Raw genomic sequence first — 21,662 nt, 5'->3', positions numbered from 1 at the left:
ATTGGCCGCCCGGTCGAGCGTTTGCTACGCCACACATTCCACTGATTCGTCAAACAGAAACGCTAATACTTCATCTGCCACTTCTTCCTCACTCTGGAAATTCCTTGGGTTCCTTTCTCATAAAAGTCAACTTCGGCAAATATTGTTATAAATATAATGCAATGTTTGCTTTGTTTATCGTTGTCATTGCACTGCATTGTATCAACACCACTAGCGCTGTAGCACAGTTGTGAGTTACTCGTCGACTGAGCAGTACAATTAGGCTCCGTAACCCCATGCTGTGCTCACCATTACACATCTACAGTTCCGCTTCCTGTTGCCGTTGGCAAACAATATTGTGGTTGCATAGTAGACAATATGCGGGGAGTCGAAAGCCGTAAACATCACTGGCCTTTTATGCCCTTGCACTCAAGAGGTACCCTAAAGACTGTCGATTGTGGCTAAATGAGCGTGTAACTGTGGGTGAATCATGTTTTTTCTTTCAATCGCTTCCGCCACCGTTCGGGAGCATTCTGTTATTTTTAAGGTTCCATACATAGATCGGTCAAAACGGAATTCTTATAATATCACTTTGTTGACCGTCTGTCGGCCGGTACGTCTGTCCAATATTTAACGTCCGTTTTCCTTAGGAACAGGTAGGGGCATTAATCTGAAATTTGTGTCACATACGAAGGTCTACGGTTCCTTGGCGGTGTGAAACATTTAAGCTTCTAGATCAATGCAGGCAAGAGATACAGCCGTTAATGCGACATATTTTGATACTCGCAATCATACTCATCAAAACGTACAAGTTACTTCCTGTTGACCAAAAGTTATGAAATCCGAAAATAGTTAATTTCTAATGACACTATGTGATCAAAAGTATCCGGACACCCCCCCCAAAAATGTTAGGTGCATTGTGCTGCCACCTACTGCCGGGGTACTCCGTATCAGCGACCTCAGTAGTCATTAGACACCGTGAGAGAGCAGAATGGGGCGCTCCGCGGAACTCACGGACTTCGAACGTCATCAGGTGATTGGGGTCACTTGTGTCATTCGTCTATACACGAGATTTCCACACCCCTAAACGTCACTAGGTCCACTGTTTCCGATGTGATAGTGAAGTGGAAACATGAAGGGACACGTACAGCACCACAAAAGCGTGCAGGTCGACCTCGCCTGTTGACTGACAGAGATCGCCGACAGTTGAAGAGGGTCGTAATGTGTAATAGGAAGACATCTATCCAGACCTCACACAGGAATTCCAAACTGCATCACGTTCCACTGCAAGTTCAATGGCAGTTAGGCGGGAGGTGAGAAAACTTGGATTTCATGGTCGAGCGGTTGCTCGTAAGCCACACATCAGGCCAGTAAATGCCAAACGACGCCTTGGGCGATTGAACAGTGGAAAAACGTTGTGTGGGGTGACGAATCAAGGTACACAATGTGGCGATCCGATGGTAGGATGTGGGTATGGCGAATGCCCTGTTAACGTCATCTACCAGCCTGTGTAGTGCCAACAGTAAAATTCGGAGGCGGTGGTGTTATGGTGTGGTCGTGTTTTTCATGGAGGGGGCTTGCACCGCTGTTGTTTTGCGTGGCACTATCACAGGGTAGGCCTACATTGATGTTTTAAGCACCTTCTTGCTTCCCACTGTTGAAGAGCAATTCAGGGATAGCGATTGAATCTTTCTACACGATAGAGCACCTGTTTATAATGCACGGCCTGTGGCGGAGTGGTTACATGACAATAACATCTCTGTATTGGACTTGCCTGCACAGAGTCCTGACCTGAATCCTATAGAACACCGTAGGGATGTTTTGGAACGGTGTCTTCTTGCCAGGCCTCACCAACCGACATCGATATCTTTCCTCAGTGCAGCACTCCGTGAAGAATGGGCTACCATTCCTCAAGAAACTTTTCAGCACCTGTTTGAACGTATGCCTGCGAGAGTGGAAGTTGTCATCAAGGCTAAGGGTGGGGCGACAACATATTGAATTCCAGCATCACCGATGGAGGGAGCCGCGAACTTGCAAGTCATTTTCAGCCAGGTGGTCGGGTACTTATTATCACATAGTGTATATGGCAGAAAACGAATTTTTTGCCATTTTATATCTGTCTGACCGTGTGTTAAACCTCTTTTTCTCATAAACGTTTAGGGATATCAAACTCAAATTTATGTCAAATATTATGGTGTATGGTCCACTGGTTCAAATGGCTCCGAGCACTATGGGACTTAACATCTGAGGTCATCAGTCCCCTAGAACTTAGAACTACTTAAACCTAACTAACCTACGGACATCACACATGCCCGAGGCAGGATTCGAACCTGCGACCGTAGCGGTCGTGCGGTTCCAGACTGAAGCGCCTAGAACCGCTCGGCCACCGCGGTCAGCGTGTAGATCATGTAGGCTTATAAGTTAATGCAATTGGTCACATATTTTGATACTCGAAAACTCACTTATCTAGATCTATGGATGGACTGGGGGGCTGTCGGTAAGACGCTGCCTGGAAACAGAGAGTTTGCGGGATCGAATCTCTATCAGACGGCGGATTTTCCATTTTTCGTTTTAACCTAGCCTTCACCTCTCAACGGTCTGAGAAGTCTCCAGAAAACGCGTGACTCGGATTCCACGTTAAATTGTAGGTCCCGTTTTCACGGTTGGATAACTGGGGTAGGTTAGGGACACGAAAGTCAACGAAGTGGCGTCCAATAGAAAGACTTGCACCATGCTATTGGTGTACACGAAATAATAATAATAATTATTATTATTATTATACTTATTATTATTATTACTATCTACGTACATAATTTAGTTTGTGGGAAGCCTCAGAGCGCGAATTCTACTCGCCATTGTTCGTGTCTTGCTCTGCCCAACTTACAGTTTGTCAGTTCTGGCAGTGGACTCATGAACTGTGTTGAATTTCTTGTTGGCTTTAAATTCGGCCAGCCTTTTCCTTTTTTGGACGTTTTCTGCAACCAGTCAGACTGCAAACCTATCAACGTGTGCCAGTCCTCTAGCAAAAACTGAAATGAAATGACATATTGTGTGGCGAGGGCCTCTTGGCGGGTAGCCCTGATCGCCTGGTCCAAGACTTTTGAGGTGACCTCACTCCGGCGACTTGCATGTCGATGTGGATGGAATGAGGATGGTGAAGATGACACGAGACCCAGTCCCTGACCAGAGAAAATCTCCAACCTACCCGGGAATCGAACGCGGGCCCCCAGCATGACAGGTTGGCGCGCTGCCCACTCAGCTACGGTGGCGGACAAAAATGTTCTGTGTTACTTACAGCCGGTGATTTTCTATAATTTATTGCCAATTTTATGACGCTTAGTCTTCTCGTTACTTTATCCTCTGAAGGTTAGTTGAGAAATGTTGAGAGTAAATCCTCGGGGAGGGGGGGGGTCTTATATCCTTCATGACACCGCCCCCTCAGCCCCCTCCCCGATTCCTTCTCCCTCCCACTATCCCCCCCTCCCCTCCCAGCTTGGGTCCGAAGACAGCACCAGCCGATAACTGCGGTAACACTGACGTGTACATGTCATCTTTACATACAAGCGTTCTCGCTTCCCGCACTCGGGTTCCCGGGTTCGATTCCCGACGGGGTCACAGATTTTCTCTGTCTCGTGATGACTGGGTGGTGTGTGATGTCCTTAGGTTAGTTATGTTTAAGTAGCTCTAAGTTCTAGGGGACTGATGACCATAGATGTTAAGTCCCATTGTGCTCAGCGCCGTTTTTTTTACTTACATGACAGAAGGAAATAATAAAAAAATGTGACAACAGCACTGTGAGAAGAAACGATAACAGCTGTCATCTGATGTGAACGTCGACGAACGGTAATTAAGACTGAAGCGGCTAGTTAGGAAGCAGAAAGAACATGGACAGACTGAGGGAACGCTATGGTCAGTGCATATCGCAGCTTTCAATGCACAGAACCGGTCTGAATTTAAATACAGATACTGTGTTCTCTGCGCTGCCGAACCATACACACTGTTGCTGCCGTCCGTCCATACAAATAACGCCCTAGCCAGAAACACTGTGCACGCTGTACTGGTCCGCTTGATGTTCAAGAACGTGAGAGACGTTCTCTGGTCACAAGGCCGTACGATTAATTACGGAGTGTACAGAACATGCCCAAAAGACGATGCACTACATGGCGTCGGCTGACATAACATGCCGACAAGAAGTCATCCTTAATGAAGTAAACTAAACTCCATCTGAACAGGCCTTGAAGGACCAAGGGTACCAACCGACCGCCGTGTCATCCTCAGACCACAGGCGTCACTGGGTGCGGATATGGAGGGGCATATGATCAGCACACCGCTCTCCCGGCCGTTGTCAGCTTTCGTAACCGGAGCCGCTACTTCTCAATCAAGTTTCTCCTCACTTGGCCTCACAAAGGCTGAGTGCACCCCAATTACCAACAGCGCTCGACAGACTGGATGGTCGCCCATCCAAGTACTGGGAAAACCCGACAGCGTGCAACTTGAAACTTGAGCGTTTTGATGGGAACCGGTCCTGCAACTGTGACAAGGCCGTTGGCATCCTTAATGAACACTGAAATATTTGCTGTTCTATGCGCTTCAGTCTTGAACCGAACGAGCGTTACTTCGCAGGTTCGAATCCTGCCTCGGGCATGGATGTGTGTGATGTCCTTAGGTTAGTTAGGTTTAAGTAGTTCTAAGTTCTAGGGGACTGATGACCTCAGATGTTAAGACCCGTAGTCCTCAGAGCCATTTGAACCATTTTTTGAAATATTTGCAGGTGTTGTCACAGGAAACTCTGTGAAGTGTCTGACATACACTATCTGATCAAAAGTATAAGGCCACCAATTAGGGAACATTAATATGTTGTGTGTCTACCCCGCGCCTTTGTGATGGGTTAAGCTATTCTGTAACTCTTTCAGTCAGGTGTCTGTAGAGAAATGGCAGCCAATTTTTCCCCAACAGCCGAAACTAGAGAAGGTAGTGAGGCTGGGCGCTGGCATCTAGAGCGAAGTCGGTGTTCTGACACATCCAAAAGGTGTTCCATTGGGTCCAGGTCGAGACTCTGGGAAGATCAGACCATTTCAGGAATGTTATTGTCCACAAATCATTTCCTCAAGGGCTGCTTTATGACAAGGCATCATCATGCTGATACAACCATCTTCTTCGAACTATTTCTCTAATGAATGCAATACACAGCGCAATAACGTGTTCATACCTTTCCCAGTTTAGTGTTTTCTTAAGCGTATAAGGGAACTACATCCTAACTATGAGAAACAGCCCCCCTCCCATGGCATAACACCACTTCCTCTGTACTTCATTTCTGGCACTACACAGAATGCCATGTAACGCTCTCCAGCCATTCGCCACACCCACACACAGGGGATTCATAACTCAAAATCAATCGTTTCCAGCCATCCACTGTCCAGTGGCGTCACTTGTTACACCACTTTAAGCATCACTCAGCATTGACAGCAGACATGTGTTGCTTATGAGGTGCTGCTCGATCATAATAACCCACTCTTTTTAACTCCATACACACAGTCACTGTGGTACCTGGACTGCTGACAGTACTTTGGAACTCACCAGTGATTCATCCGCTGATTTCATCCGATTTTACACAACCACCCTCCGCTATACTCGTCAGTCTGTATCTCTCATTACATGATGTCTCCCTTTCTTGTTTTAGCTGTGCTTGTTCCTTAGCATTTCTACTTCAGTTCACATCACAACAGTCGACTTAGGAAGCTTTAGAAGGGTTTCTGAGCTCCTCTGACCTCTCCAGTGTGCTCCTACTGCTTCCCTACTGACAACACAACACTCACCGTCTGCTTTTGTGCTGGCGGGTCCGCCTCTTCTGACGTCTAGTGATGATGATTGGTTTGTGGGGCGCTCAACTGCGCAGTCATAAGCGCCCGTACAAAGTCCTAATTTTTACAAAGTCCAACTTTTTACACAGTCCAATCTAGTCACTGTCACGAATGATGATGATGAAATGAGTGCAACACAAATACGCAGTCCCTAGGCAGAGAAAATCCCCATGCCAGCCGGGAATCGAACCTGGGACCCCGTGATCAATGCTAGCCACTAGACCACGAGCAGCGGACGCACATCTAGTGATGAATTCAGCATTACAGAGTGGTGTCTGGATACTTTTGATCACGTAGAGTATGTGACAACTAGAAATCGGTAAAACAACAGGAGCACAAAATCACGAAATCAACCGAACATTTGTAATGCAAGTCCATCACTTCATCAGGAGCCTCATACTCTCATGGTTAGAAAGAGATAGGACGTTCATAGCATGTTCTGCAGAAATGATTAGCATTTCAGTCTCCTCGGTTCAGCATGTGTCCTGTTGTCTAGAAGTCACAGCGTCTGCCATGGACACTGATAACTTGTTCCATACGTGACGGCATCGATGCGTATAAGGCGCGAATGGTTTCCTGTACTATAGCCATCCAAGCTGCATTCAACTAGTTCAAATGTGAGTGAAATTTTATGGGACTTAACTGCTTTGATCATCAGTCCCTAACCTAAATTATTCTAAGGAGAAACACACACACCCATGCCCGAGGGAGGACTCGAACCTCCGCCGGGACCAGCCGCACAGTCCATGACTGCAGCGTCTTAGACCTCTCGTCGGCTAGTTCCAAAGTTCGTCTGTAGTAGTTGGAACTGCGACACAACGCTGCACCTGTCGTTTCACCACATCCCACACATTTTCAATTGGCGACAAGTCTGGTGATCTGGCTGGAGGGTCAGGACAAAAGGCTAACATCCTGTGACACCGAGAAGGCACGTGTTAGTGCAGCAATGTGGTCGTGCATTGTCTTGCTGAAAAATAGCGTCTGAGGTGTTGTACAGAAAGGACGAGGGACGCAAGGTGTCATTCTCGTAGGTCACACTGGTCACAGTACCCTCAACACACACCAACTGTGATTTGTCGTTGTACCCTATAGCACTTCACGCCATAAGGCCTTCAGTTGACGCCCTACGCCTTGTGCGAATGCAGTCACTGTGATGTCGCTCCCCCTGTGTGCGGCGAACCAAAATGCGGCCATCATTTTCAAACAAACATTACTTGTATTCGTCCGAAAACGCTATCTGACACCACTGCTGTCTCCAGTGCCCTTGTTCTTTACACCATTGTCGTCTAGCACGTTTCTGCACGTTCGTCAAAGGTAGGCGGAGAAGTGGACGAAGCGCACTAGCCCATGCCGTAATAAACGGTGACGGACTGTCACGCCTTATAGCGTACGAAGTGTTACACAGTTCCACGTTTTTCGCCAGAGCCGAAGAGGACGCAAGTCTGATCTGTAATGTCATTTCGATGAGGTGTCGATTTTCTCGGGAGGTGGTATGGATGGTGTGACCTGACCCATCTCATCGTGATCTAGGCCTTCCGTGGACCATTCTGCACGCACCTGTCGCACTGCCGAAACACTTCGTCTCGCACGAGGAGCACTTTTCCTAGATGGATGCATCGCGTTCTTTCATGCCAATAATGCGCCCTCTTTCAAACTCGATGATTTGACGGCCGGTAATCGGATACGTCTGCGAGGCATCCTGCACGTTTTCTCATGTATTGAACCATTACCTTCTGCTTATAAAGATACCGAGAGCCTCAGGCACATTTGCCGATAGATGATGTTGCGCCTCGATACCGATGTTGACCTTGAAGACGCGGGCAGACGTGGTTCAAATGCTAATGATTTCTGTAGAACATTCTAATGTAAATGTAATGTGAATATGAACGTCCTATCTCTAGTCATTCAAGGTGTTGTTTTTCTAAACATGAGTGTATTTTAGTGACTCAGATGGAAATGAAAGGAAGGAAGAAACGTTAGACACGAATTACAACTCGAATTAGCGATTAATGAGGAAGGAAATCGGACGTGCCTTTCAGTGGAGCGATCACTGATTTGACCTTGGGTTTTGAGAAATCATTGAAAACCTAAATCAGAATGACCGGACGCGGGTTTGAACCACTGACAGACGCAAAAACAGTGTCATCAATAAACAGGTCTGTATTGGAACGAGAAGACTCGGTACCATGCAACACGTACGAAAGCTTTTAGTTGCCTAACGGAAATCGTGCAACTCCGATAGAAAGCAACTTGTATCCGCCGCAGTCCCAAAGCCGTCACAAAGGGCACGGTGATAAGTATAGCTTCTCGTTGTTATAGCCTTCAGCTTGATGCAGCTTCCGCGCCAGTTTATTCTGTGCTAGCCTCTTCATCTACAATTTTCAATTTTCAACTCCCCCCCCCCCCCCACCTCCTCTCCCACTCCCCTCACCCTACTCCATTGACGATTCCTTGATGTCTCAGGATGTGTCCTATCAATAGATTCTTCTTTTTAGTCAGGCTGTGCCAAAAATTTCTTTTTTCCTCAGTTCATTACAGTAACTTTTGTATAATTATTCGATCTACCCATCTAATCTTCAGCGTTCTTCTGCATCACCACATTTCGTAGGCTCTTCTCTTGTTGACAAACTGCCTATTGGCTTCTGTCTCGGGTTCTTCGGCCGACGTTCATCTGATGATTTTACTGACGTTTCGCTAGTACAAGTGGCTGGCATTGTCAAAGCTTCACCCTTCATTGCCATTGGTGAACTGGAGCCGAGCTCGCGGCCGCAGACTATATGTACCTGGCGCGCCAACGTCCGAGGGCTTCTCCGCGGTCATTCCCGGTGCGGTTCTCCTCTTTCTACCTGCGACGGTCGTTCGCTGCAGTACGGGAAGCCAGGATCCGTTTACCTTAAGGCTTTCCTCTTTCTTGCTGAAGCTGTTCGCGTGTTTTTGTATTTCTACAACTTCTCTGAATAAGTGCGTGTGATAGTGCTTCTCTACAGCCAGAACATCCGTGTCGGCGAATTTTACGATGTGGTCGGCCTCACTCAGTGCGTACTCCGCCACGGCCGATTTCTCCACCTGCCCCAACCTGCAATGTCACTTATGTTCTTTGATACTGGTACATATAGTCTGCGGCCGCGAGCTTGGCTCCAGTTCACCACCGGCAATGGAGATGAAACTTTGACAATGTCAGCCACACGTGCTGGCGAAACGCCAGTAAAATCATTAGATGAACGTCGGCAGAAGAACCTGAGACAGGAGCCAATAGGCAGTTTGTCAACAAGTGGCCACGAAAGCCTTAACAATGCTGTCTGCTTGTCAGAACAGGCTATCGCCCAAGTTGCTGCAAGTGCAGGCATTTTCTCCCGTCCGCTACCTCAGGAGGGAGATTTTCAAACGGACAGCGAAACCCTGAGACTGACTCAAAGCGCGAAATCGTGAGTCCTCAAATTGTAAATAATTTGCACATCAGCGAACTTGTTTAATAAGTAAGTGCCAAAAAAGGAACGTATAAGGACTCCTATTAAAGTTGGATGTATCTCTGGAGTTGCACTCCCCATTCACATTAATGTGACCTCCTGTCAGAAAAGCCTTTTGCAGTGCGGACTGCTGCTAGATGTTTCAAGAAATGAGACAAAGAGGTTCCGGCAGGCACCAATAGGGATGTGGAGTCAGGCTGATGACAGAGCCGTGGCCACCTGCAGTAGGTTTTCGGCTGAGGATTTACTACCCGAAGAGCCCTATTGAGGTGGTGCCATAGATTCTCGACTGGGTTTTAACCTGGGAACTTTGGTGGCCAGGAGAATACAGAAGACTCATCCTGGTGCTCTTTAAACCATGTACATATGCTGCGAGAAGTCCTGCTGGCAGATGCTATCGTGCCAACGAAAAACAAACAGCATGTAGGGAAGGTCAAGGTCCCCAAGAATAGACGCATACTTATTTTGATCCATCGTGCCTTTGAGAATGACGATATCACCCAGGAAATGCCGCATTCCCACGGAAACATTACACAGTCCATAATACTCCGTCCTCTGACCTAGACCCTTCCAAGGTGTTTGTTTTCTGTCTGATGGGGCAAGAAATGTGATTCATCTGGAAAGCTCACGTGTCGCTACTGACTGAACGTCTAGGTGTGGTACTGACGTGATAATTCCAGCACTCATCACCGATGAACACTGTCAGCGTTGGTGTGTGAACCAAGCTCTAGCTGCGGAGGCCCATACGGAGCGACGTTCACTGAACGGTCATTGAGGAGACATTGTTGGTAGCCCCTTGGTGCATCTGGGTGGTCGGTTGCTCAACAGCTGCACGTCTGTTCGCCTGTCGCGTCTCCACATCCGTTGTTCATCACTGTCATCTATCGAACATGGTGCACCACAGTTGCCTCAGTGCTGGTTTTAGATAAAACCATTTTGCCATGCAAGCTATACTTTAACCACAGCGGCATGTGAACCGTTTACAAACTTAGCCATTTCGGAAAGGGCTCCACCCTTGGTCCGAAAGCCAACGATCATGCCCTTTTGGACGTCAGATAAATTGCTCCATTTCCGCAGTAAGACAAGAACTGCGCCTTTTTCATGTCCCTCTGACACCTCGTATATATCCTCCATTGCTAGTGCTGCCAGCTACGGCCTCTGAATGGTTATTGCACGTTGGCATCGAACACAGGTAGTGGGCACATTAATGTGACGGGGCTGTGTAAAATAGTTGAACAGTTAAAACTGACAGTATGTCTCCATCTACATGACTCCACAGCAGTTCACATTTAAATGTTTGGCAGAGTAGTAGTAGTAGTAGTAGTAGTAGCTTTATTCATCTGTAGATCTCGTTTTACAAGGATATAGTACATGTCAAAGTATTTACAAATTTAGATTAATTTAAAATAAGCTAATTTGTATACACATATATTTACAGACTTCTAGTTAGAGACAATCATTAGATTTACAATTGGTATACAATACTTTTTTTACGAATAACTTATTTAATAATGTAATGCCACATTGTTCACTCTTACCTCACTATCAGTCACTGCACACACTATACACACATTGTTTCATAACACTTCACTCACTGCTGGTCAGGGTGGCCGAGCGTTTCTATGCGCTACAGTCTGGATCCTTGCGAACACTACGGTCGCAGGTTCGAATCCTGCCTCGCGCATGGATGTGTGTAATGTCTTTAGGTTAGTTAGCTTTAAGTAGTTCTAAGTTCTAGGGGACTGATGACCTCAGATGTTAAGTCCCATAGTGCTCAGAGCCATTTTTGAACTTCACTCACTACACACACACACACACACACACACACACACACACACACACACACACTGATGATCTCTGGGCCATTTTCTGTGCCGCAACTTCCCATTTGCTATCCTGAAAAATTGGGTCAGCATCCCTTCATAATGAGTGAAATGTTGAGCTCTGAAAGAGGAAGAGGTAGTAGTATTGTGCTATGCATAGCTTGGGGGCAAGTATTTCTAGAAAAGAAAAAAAGAAGGGAAAAAACATAAAGTGAAGGTGTTATGTGGAATGTTGGATATTTTGTAATCATTATCTTTATTGTTTATTTGTATAACATTTTTTATGAAACCCCCACTCTGTTTTAGCTAAGTAATCCTTCAATGTATAAAATGTATTGCATACAGGTACTTATTAGCCGCCTTTTTAAATAAGTGTATTCTTGCAATTTCTTTACTATATTTTGGTAATTTATAGTGCAGTTTTATTCCTTAGTAGAAAATGCTGTTTTCAGTTTTGTGTTTATTTTTCCTTATGAATGTAAGTTGAGTCTATCTATTGTTGCATGGTTATGGACAGATCTGTTTGTGAAGTAATTATCAATGTTGTTTTTGATGCGTACAACTGACTGGTAATTGCATTCACATGGAGGAGCTAAAATCCCCAGTGTTCTGAACAGATCTTTACAATGAGCTCGACTAGTATTTTTAGTTATTATTCTTATGGCTCTTTTCTGGAGTTTGAAAATTGTGTTCATATTTTGTGAGTTTGTTCCCCAAAAAAGAATGCCATACCTAAGAATTGAGTGTACATATGAATAATATGTAACTAAAAGACGCTGCATGTTACACACTGATGATAGGATTCCAAGGGAATAACATGCCGATGACATTCTGTTTGCAAGTACCTTTAAGTGTTCACACCACTTCAACTGAGCATCATTATTTATTCCTAGAAATTCGGCATTTGTTACAGTCTATAGAGGTGCCATCTAATTTTATTTAACATTGTCATTTTTCCTCTTCAAACTAAAATTCATGGCATTCGTTTTCTTTATGTTCAATGTCACTATATTGATTATTGACCGATCATAAAATTCCTTGAGAGTTTCATTTACTTTCTCAGCAAGGAGTTCTCTTGTTTTCTCAGTGGCTATAATATCGCTGTCATCGGCGAAGAGGAATTTTTCACCTTGAGTAACACTACTGGGAAAGTCATTGATGTATATCAGGAGCAGTATCGGTCCTAATATGCTATATTGCGGAACCCCTATACTAAAGTATTTTGGTTCTAATAAGTGTTTTACTGAATGATTGGATCTATTTGAAGTATGTGTTATCTGTAGTCTTTATACTCTTATCTGTTAGGTATGATCGAAACCAGTCATTAGCTACCCCTCTTATACCTAATGCTTCTAATTTATTTAATAGAATCTTGTGGTCGACTGTATCAAACGCCTTAGAAAGATCCAAAAATATGCCTGTGACATACTCATCTTTATCAAGACCATCAAGTACAACTTTTGTGAATTCAACTACGGCTGACTCCGTATTTTTGCCACTTCAGAAACCAAACTGTGATTCGCTTAAAAGATTGTATTTATTCAGGTAATTCATTAATCTGTCTTTCATAATTGCTTCTATTATTTTTGAGGATGCTAACAGCAGGGAAATGGATCGGTAATTTTCTATATCTTCTGCATTACCTTTCTTAAGCAAAGGCACAACTCTTGCCTGTTTTAACTGCTCTGGAAATGTTCCTGATGTGAAGGATTCATTTATTATATTTGTTAAGGGGCCTTGTATAATCCCTACGCATTGTTTCAGTACACACATTGGTACTTCGTCTAAGCCTACTGACTTTTTATTTTCTAGTTTTTGAATTGTATTACTGACTTCTTTCTCTGTGGTTGGAAGTAACATCATTGTATTTATTGCGACATTATTTACTGGTGTTATATCTGTTTGGGGGAATTTTTGCTGTAACTTCTCTGCAATACTTGAAAAATCTTCGTTTACATAGTTTGCTAAGTGCTGTGGATCATTTATTTCTTCATCCCCCTCCCTTAGCAGTATGTTATTCTGAGTTTGTTTTCCTCTCCCCGTTTCCTTTTTTATAACTTCCCATACTGCTTTGCTTTTATTCTCTCTCCATTATATATTACTTGGTCATTAAATGACTTTTTTGCAGCAATCAGCACCTTGTATCTATGATAGAAGTTTAAGAATTCTGGATCATTCATGGAACCTAAGTGTTTAAGTGTTTGGGAGGACTTCTTAATAGCTGCTTTTATCCATCTGTTTTTGTGAGATGTTGATACAAACATGTATACTTTTGGAAATGCCTCTTCAAATTTCAATTTAAACAATGTGGAGAATTTAGATAATTTCATATTCACATTGGTTTCTTTATACACTTTATCCCAGCTTTGTTTTTCTAGTTCTTTTATTTTAATTTCTGATAGATGTCGTTTGTAGGCTTGTAGCTTAGGGAATGATTCGACGCCTGACTTTACTGTTGTTATTTGACAGAGATGGTCTGATAGCCCGAGATTTTTTACTGATACATCACATTTTTCCCTGTCCATATTTGAGGCCACATGGTCAATTGCTGATGAAGCCGTTGTGTTAACCCATGTTGCACTATTGGCCAACAGGAACATGCCAAAACTTTGAAGGATGTTGACGAAGGTGCTGAAGGATTCAATTATGATCTTAGTGTTGATGTTAATGTCCTCACACAGAATTATGTTGACCTTTGTACTTCATACTTTATCTAGAACTTCTGTTAACTTATTGAAAAAAGTCTCCACACTACCACTGGAAGATCTATAGACACACAAAATGATTAATTTCTCGGTGATATCACGCCATGTTAATTAAATAACTGATATTTCAAAGTCTTTCCTTCACTAACGGTACTGAGGTCATGTCTTGATTTGAACTGTGTTCCTTTTCTGATATAAATGCATGATCCTCCACCCCTTGAAGTTGTTCTGCAGTAAGAGTTTGCCTTTTCATACCATGATAATACTCCATGATGGATTTCTGTGTCCCTACACCAGTGCTCAATAATACAAACTACTGTGCAGTTCAAATATTGGAGCTCAACTTCTAATAGAAGTATTTTTTATTGATTACATGTTTTGATGGAGGATTGTTAAGTCTGTGAAATGTATATTACTCCTTCCAGTGGTTTGTTTTTCTTTGTGACATCTGGTATATGTGATATTTGAGGTGTTAAAATCTGTCTTGTGAGTGGCTGTTTCAGTATTTTTTTTAAAGTGCTGGAGATACTCTTTAGGCAGGGGAACCTGTTGTCTGGATTTACCCTAAAATAGACTACTTTTCCTACCTAAGACAACAGGAATTTGACCATGTGTGGCCCAAGATCAACCCCCTATACTTTCATTAATTAGCTGTACCAATCTTCCCTTTCCAGTCCTGTTTAGGTGTAGGCCATGCCTAGTGAAACGGTGGTAGTTGTATGCTTCGCCCATAGACCTTTTCACAGTTGTATGAACCTCCACTAACCTTCGCTTCTCGTCATTTGTGCGTCCCCTTTAGAACCAAGAGTGGAATAGCCACTGCATCCTCAGAATCCGCCGAACTTCGTTACTAAACCATGGTGGGTCTGTCCTATCCTTTATGCACTTACTAGGCACGAACTCTCCAGGCCACGACTTACAGTGTGCTTAAACTTTCGCTCATAATTCCTCTACATCTACATTACTGGAACTAAGTGACGTCAATTCAGTGTCTAAGAGAGTCTTCAATAACTGCTTATCGCTCTATCTAGCAGAAACACTCTCCTAGCCTTCTTGATTGATTTATTAACTTTCGTTATCATAGTTGCTATAATGACTTCATGGTGGCTAATCCTCTTTTCTATACTGACACTGTTGATTAGGCCCGGTCTACTTGTAGCTGAGATTTGTACATTGCCCTCTCTTACATCGAACCAGCGCCAGCTCGTACAGCGCCTCTTTTACAACATAACTACCTAAGAAATAATAATTTTCATATGACGGTAGTATTAAAATGATGTGAATGTCTGAAGTGGCAGTGTGAGTAAAGTAAAGTACACTGACTATGAAGTCCGCAGCCCGTGGTCTAGCGGCTAGCGTTGCTGCCTTTGGATCACAGTGTCCCGTGTTCGATTTCCCGGCGGGTTGACGATACTCTCTGCCCGGGGGCTGGGTGTTTGTATTGTAATCATCATTTAATCATAATCATCGTTCATGACAGTGGCTACCTTGGATTGTGTAAAAAGTGGACTGTGTCAAAAACTGGGACTTTGAATGGACGCTGATGACTGCGCAGTTGAGCGCCCCACAAACCAAACATCATCATCATCACTGACTATGAACTAATAAACTTAGTACTGGAAATAATTGTATTTCTCCAGCTGCTGTCACTAATAGTGATAATAATAATAAAAGTAATGACAATAATGGTAGCCGCAGATATTAGAAGAATTTATACGTGTACAAAATATATGTTTTCTGATAAAACGAGTTCTTGGGAGGAGGAAACTTAAGGGGACTGCATCGGCTAAGAATACTGGGAAATAAGGAAGATTACTTTGGAAAGAGGGGTGTACAAGGGTGACAACTGCGTACAGGGACAGTGTTAATCGTTATTGTTGCTTTAGTAGACATGTCATTAACTGTCTTCTGAAGTTGGAGTTTCATTTCTTTAATATAATGCAGGAGGTTATTCCAGAGTTGGGTTCCTGCTGCTGAGAAGGCCTTCAAAACAGCGGCTGAATGACAGAGTGGGAAAGAAATGATTTTCTCTAATGGGGGCGGGTGTATCTGCCATGTTGATCAGACAAGGGCGTTGAGGTCTGAGGTCGAGGGGAGATATGAGGGGCAGTGTTCACTGATAAGACAGTAGAGAAGACAGAGGGCATGGAAATTTCTGAGCTTGACTGTACGTAGCAGGATAAATGTACATAATTTATGATGGTGAAATGTGATCAAATAGTCGATTATCACAAAAACAACGAACGCAGGCATTCATAACTTATTCCAGGCGCCGTCAGCATTCTTGAGAAATGCAGTGCAAGATAACATCGCTTCAATCAGTAGCAATTGGAAGCATAAGTGTTTGTACAAGTTTCTTATTCAGGTCAAGAGGGAAGACCTTTTTATATTTTTGTAGGGCATGGAGAAATGTTGATGCCTTCTTGCATGTTTGCAATTACGTTTTCAGTACAATTTAGATTTTCAACTGTTATTAGTCCTGGGCTCTTTAATGATGGAGAGAAGCCAATATTTGTTCTATTTAGGATTAGAGATTAGATGGATTCCCACTTTCTCGGGCTAATGAGCCTAGAATGACCGATTAGGTAATGCTTATGATGGCTCTGAGCATGATGAGACTTAGCATCTAGGTCATCAGTCCCCTAGTAATGCTTGGGTTTTGAATGGATGAGCTTTAACAGACTGAGATTGTTCCTAACTAGGCACACTTGTCAAAGGCTGGAACGTGTTTTATTTTATTTTTCGGCTTGAGCATATCTGCTCTTAATCCTGACCACTGCTTTCTTGCGATGTAATTTACGGTTTCTGAAAATTTCATTCTGGCGAAGAAGTCCGTAGAGGTGTCAAAACCTCGATCAGTGTACCAAATAGTTATTTACAATCGGCAGGCTCTATAATCCTATGTTGAAACACATTAAAGAGAACACTGCTTTGCAGTTTAATGCATTTTCAGTTTCACTTTGTTGAATTATTTAACCGTGAACTGGAGTGTTTAATACCCGAAATTTACTATTTTCAAGTGCAACGGCTTTTGCTTGTTTTTCTGACTGGACGAGCTTTTTACTTTTCCCATGCTTCTAGTCGCTTTTCTATAGTTAGTGAAAGTTACAGAAATGAACACTCACCCTATTTTTTGAAGATCTTTCATATCATTTTTTTAAAATGTATTTCACAGAATTTGCAAAATATGGTTCAAATGGCTCTGAGCACTATGGGACTTCACTTCTCTGAGGTCATCAGTCCCCTAGAACGTAGAACTGCTTAAGCCTAACTAACCTAAGGACATCACACACATCCATGCCCGAGGCAGGATTCGAACCAGTGCAACCAATTGTACTTACACCTCCCTTTTTGCTAGTACTTAGTCTCACGTCCAACTCTTTGTGTAGAATGATGACCTAAGGATGGGTCAGAAATAGTACATTTATCGTTCGAAGACTGAGGAAGAATAAGTGAAAATTCAGTGAGCAATTCACCATCACAGTCACCAACATTTCTTTCAGTAAAGTCAGACTCGTCTATGTCTTCTGCAATACGCCACCTTTGTTAGAAACGAAAGAAAATAAAGTTAGTTGTTTCGATATCATGTTTTGGCAATAACTGTTTTTTCATATATAACTAATTGACGAAGAACTCGCGCACATTGTGTAATCCCATCACTCTTCCATAGTCAACTCTTGACTGACAAACTGTTAAAACAGCTATATACAGTCAGTATATGCAAAGTTGTCACGACTTACACATTGTGTTTTGCAAACTTCGTGGACAGCAGTTGCCGACACAGTCGAAATTTGTCAAAATAACACAAGACTATTAGTTATTGCATTAATCCAGACATATGGTAACTTAAATTCATACATTACTTTGGCTTTTAATTTTATATATCGATGGATATGGATTTCTAGGGGGCGTATTTTAATTTCCGTGGTAAAGGGGGAGGGCGGATTTTCCCCACCGGTCCACGCCTGAACCCTTCACTGTTGTCATATTAGTGAATGTTGAACGCAGGAAACATGTGTGAATGGAAAGCAATAGCCACGTTGTTTGACATGCAGAATAATCCATCTCAACTGTAGCTGAAGTGAAGACCACAGAGACGTGATAATAAAAAGTGAAAAATAATAAAACAGTTTCCTAACACAGAAGAAACCATTGCCACAATTCTTGTTACATTTGAGCCACAAACGGCAATAATTTTCAACACATTCCCTTTGAAGCAAAGGTAATTGCATTTACAAAAATACTCGTGCGTTAGGAAGCCGACTGATGTGCAAGAGAGTGCAAATCGTTAGATCCCACAAAACAACGTCACGAGTCAAGAAAAGTGCCTATCAAAATAAGAACGGATAAATACGCAAACAAATGCTTCTCATGCATTAAGTATGTGCTTATATTCTCTTGCTTTCAGCAGAGTAAGCTGCAGTTATACCATTCTCGATAGTATTTCTTCGTGAATAAGTTGTTTTTTACGTCGCTGAAACAGCGAATTCCCCATTTTTTACATTTATTTCACCATCGTTCACGTCTGTTAATCACTTACTGATGCTGGTAAAGCAAAATATAATAAGTGTTTCTTTAATCAAGTAAAACAATAATTAGAAATAAACAATCTTAAAGCTGGTTTTCTCGCTGCTAGAGGCGCTAGTGTAGTTCGAGCTCTCACGTGGTACTGAAATAATTATTTATTTCAAGTTTCTGCTACCAGTCACTTTTTATTTTATGCTTAATCTAACATAATGCAACGCGTTTCGAACATGTTCCGTTCATCTTTATATATATATATATATATATATATATATATATATATATATATATATATATAGAGAGAGAGAGAGAGAGAGAGAGAGAGAGAGAGAGAAATGTTACTTAAAAATAAACAGTCTTAAACTAGATTAATTTAGAACTCTTTGTCCATTGTTTTTTACTGTAGCTGCTGGTGTGGCATTTGGGCGTAAGGAGGGAGGCAGTGTATGGCTAGAAATCGAAATCAGTGATGTCTTCTGCTGGTTTTCTTCCTTGTAGTTGACTACGTATATCACAGCCTGTATAGGATGCAGATAGATTTGCATCAGTTATGTGTACGAAAATAGCGTGAAATGCTTTTATCTGACAGTTGATCACTTACAATTTCACAGTAGTAAGTATCGCGACTGTATATGTTATACTGTGGTATAACCATCATCATAACACTTTCGTAGATGTGCAGCTCCGTTGTTCGGACTTTGAAAATCTGCCGAAGTTCCTGCCGTTCTTCTCTAGGTAATATAGCCTAGTGGGGAACCTGTTATTCAATAGTTAATTTATGTTACAGTTGAGAAGCAGTAGTTGAGGTAATGTGCGAGGGAAACAAATGTGCTAAGCCAGACAGAAGCTGCCAGTGAAGTAAACCTTTCAACTCATTAGTGGGACTTAGTTACTAATTTGTTGGAGGGTTGTTCACAAACTCGGCCTACCGTAACACAGTGGCAACTCGGCCTCCACAGCGACAGTGACGAGGCCTTTACAAAACTGGCGATGAGGGTTTACAAAAATAAGTTCTTTAAAAAAATGATTTATAATCGCCCAAGTGTATACGATGGGTGTGCTAAGATCATCTGAGAAAAGGGCAGAAGTTTAAGCATTCGTTGGTCAACTGTATGACTCAGGTAATCAGAGCAAAATATTAAAGAAAATACATAGATAGAAATAACCCTTATTGTATGATTACACGATTTCAAAACAATCACTGGAAGCAGGTACTTCCATAAAATATCTGCGAATACGCATAAGGAGCGATTTGAAGCGAACAACCACGTATAATTAAGGAAGATGTCAGACTGAGATTCATTCTGTAAATCTGCAGGAAATGTAGTCCATCATCAAAGAAAGTAGCTTACGAAAGTCTCGTTCGACCAATACTTGAATATTGCTCGTCAGTCTGGGATAGGACTGATAGAGGAAATAGGCAAGATCCAAAGAAGATCAGCGCGGTTGGTTACAAGTTTATTTAGTAAGCGAGAAATCGTCAGGCCTGTTTCACAAGTACACGGTTCCATTCTGTTGGATTTGTTTTCGGTTCCTTTTCGATCGTTACCGGCAACTGTGAAACGGTGCTTCGGTTTCTATTCGGTGCCTAACAGAATCGGTATAGCACCGAACACTTCCTGGACCCGAATAGGTTTCACCAGGTTTCTATAAGGTTAGAACTCATGTACAAGGAACAGAAAGCAATCAAGGCGTTCACATACGCACGGTTCAGTTTGTGTTTTAAGCCGATAGCGAGTGGCTGTCTTTAAAAATTATATCTTATTATCATTTTTTACAGTTTTTGTCGCAGGTTTTCTGATAAAATGGGTGAATTATCAGATGTTGATGTGGATTGGCTGATATCTTCAGTGCAATCTAAACCATTGTTATGGGACAAAACTTGTGAAAAATATAAGGATAAATTTAAGATACAGGAAGCACCGAAAGACGTTTGTGTTGAAATTTTTAAAGACTTTGATGAATCTGACGTCACTACATAAATGGAATTGGGTAAGTAATGAAGAATTCATTTCTCCGAGTAAGAGACGTAGCACATTATGGCAGTTGGTAAACTCACGACGAGTTTGAGGACATTTAAAACTAAATGATTTGAAAATTAACCAATATTTATTTAAAATACATATCAAATTATAATACAGTACATAATTTTTGTCACGAGTATTAAGGTAAATCCGATTTTAGAAAATTGCTTTCTCACTGAACCCACTGCATTCATGAAGTAATCTTTCAACTCATCTCTTACATTTTTTGCTAACGTAGTTGCCTCATTTCTCCTCATTTCACCCGAGGGGACATCTTCAAAACCCGAGGTGCACAACGTGTTTTCTGTTTCAAAACCATCTCGGTCTCGTTCGGAATTGTGTAGATTTACACAAGCTTTCACTATATCCGTAGCATAGTCAGGATCCAGGTTAACTGCGCAATGGAAGATCCTCCATTTGCTAAGTATTCCAAAAGCGCATTCCACGTACCTGCGAGCTCTGCGCACACTAAAGTTGCACGTCCTTTTCGCTACCGTCAAGCTATTTCCACTGTACGGTTTGAGGAGATAGTTATGGAAGACGAAAGCATCATTTCCGGTCAGGTAGTGAGGCATTTTGGGATTCTGTGTGTCTGGAAGACACTTGTCCTGAGGTACGTCTATTTTAGCGTTAAGAATTATACACGAAAATCCTTTCTAGTTGATATGCATCGAATTGAGAGAGTGGACGATCCTTATACAGGGTGTTACAAAAAGGTACGTCCAAACTTTCAGGAAACATTCCTCACACACAAAGAAAGGAAATATGTTATGTGGATATGTATCCGGAAACGCTTACTTTCCATGTTAGAGCCCATTTTATTACTTCTCTTCAAATCACATTAATCATGGAATGGAAACACACAGCAACAGAACGTACCAGCGTGACTTCAAACACTTTGTTACAGGAAATGTTCAAAATGTCCTCTGTTAGCGAGGATACATGCATCAACCCTCCGTCGCATGGAATCCTTGATGCGCTGATGCAGCCCTGGACAATGGCGTATTGTATCACAGCCGTCCACAATACGAGCACGAAAAGTCTGCTTTTGGTACCGGGGTTGCGTAGACAAGAGCTTTCAAATGCCCACACAAATGAAAGTCAAGAGGGTTGAGGTCAGGAGAGCGTGGAGGCCATGGAATTGGTCCGCTTCTACCAATCCATCGGTCACCGAATCTGTTGTTGAGAAGCGTACGAACACTTCGACTGAAATGTGCAGGATCTCCATCGTGCATTCACCACATGTTGTGTCGTACTTGTAAAGGCACATGTTCTAGCA

Source organism: Schistocerca gregaria, chromosome 8 (genome assembly GCF_023897955.1).
Source record: "Schistocerca gregaria isolate iqSchGreg1 chromosome 8, iqSchGreg1.2, whole genome shotgun sequence".
In the NCBI taxonomy this organism is placed as follows: Eukaryota; Metazoa; Arthropoda; class Insecta; order Orthoptera; family Acrididae; genus Schistocerca; species Schistocerca gregaria.
The sequence above is the reverse complement of the archived record's forward strand: the minus strand, read 5'-3'. Positions refer to the sequence as shown.